We start from the raw sequence: 1,452 nt of genomic DNA, 5'->3' as shown, positions 1-1,452 counted from the left end.
AGCAATATTGGCTGGTGAAGATGATGTCTGACTCCCCTTTCATTACAAACCATAGAGCACAGCTATCTAATGCATATTAAGTAGTAGAGAAGCATAAAAAAGAAATTTCCCCATTGAAATGACTTTACTCAGTATGAGGAAAAACAAGGCTAGCCCTCATACAACCTCTTCAAATCAAGAAAATATTGCTTATCATGTTTAAACTACTGTGCTTACCGTGCTATGCTTCTACCACACTGTGAGCTCTCCTGAGGGTCTGCATTTCCCAAGTCAATTCCAAAAGACCAATAAATAAATGGACTGCTACTGTTTGTAGAGAGATTTCAGCAGAGGCAATACGGCATCTAATTTAATTCCAGTGCTAGTAAACTGATGAATTTCTTTGTGTAAAAACCTTTGACAGGGCTCAGTGGACCCTTTAAGTCTGCCCAAAAAGGGCTTTTCAAGCTGGCCGATGAAATTATGGTTGTACTGGTGGCTTCCCTAAATGTATCTCTGTATCACCATCCCTTTTGTCTCGTGCTGCTGAGTCTTCAGGGAATGTCAGAATCCCTCATTCTCCTTTCTAAAGTGGATGGCACTTAAAAGAAAAATGACACCTCTGCGTTTGAGCTACAACACAGAACCATCTCAGAGGCTTTCGGAGTGTAAAGAGAGCAGAGATTTGTCTTCTAGTGGAATGTTTTCAACACCTTTCGTACAATTGATTCATTTTTATACTTGATTAGTTTCACAGAACCCAAGGAAGCACCTGGCACTTTTCAGAGTGTGTAGAAAGCATCTTCTTCACCTTGAAGAGTTCTGCTTTTCCCACTGGGCATGTCTACACTGGGTAATGGAAAGCAGCTCAGACTCCTGAGCTAGCAGATAGTTTCCTTTGGTATCAAGGTGTCATTTTCAAATGAAAATACAGAAGGTATTTTCAATTTTGTCACCCTTGCAAAAATAAGATGGAGGAAAGACAAGGAACAGTTATGTGCTTACAGAAATAAAGCAAAAAAACCAACTAACAAACCCAAACAAAAAACCCACCCAAACTGGAATAACACAAGGCAGTGTATTTTGTATTAAGAATTCATCTCTTGCCCCTGTGCTCTCTTTTTGTGCTTCATTGAATTCAGAATCAGGTTGAAGGTTTCATTTCTCATACTTAAGCCCCATGGGATATGGGTGTCTGAGATATCACTGTGCCATGACCGTTCTTTGTAGATGTGTTGTAACAAAACAGCAAAATTCCTTAAGCAGTATTAAAGGGCTTCTGATTATGCTCGGAAACGTTTGCTGATATGGAAAATAGGATTTTTCACAGATCAGGGTTACTTTTCCAGGCAGTCTATGGAGCTCACTCACATAAAATTGGAAGAATAGCCAGGTTTCCCAACTGCTGTAATGAAAACATGATTTTTTTTTTTTAAATAAGCTGCAAATATAATAGTTAATGAGAAGTTTTCA

Source organism: Lagopus muta, chromosome 2, assembly GCF_023343835.1.
Source record: "Lagopus muta isolate bLagMut1 chromosome 2, bLagMut1 primary, whole genome shotgun sequence".
Classification (NCBI taxonomy): domain Eukaryota; kingdom Metazoa; phylum Chordata; class Aves; order Galliformes; family Phasianidae; genus Lagopus; species Lagopus muta.
The sequence above is the reverse complement of the archived record's forward strand: the minus strand, read 5'-3'. Positions refer to the sequence as shown.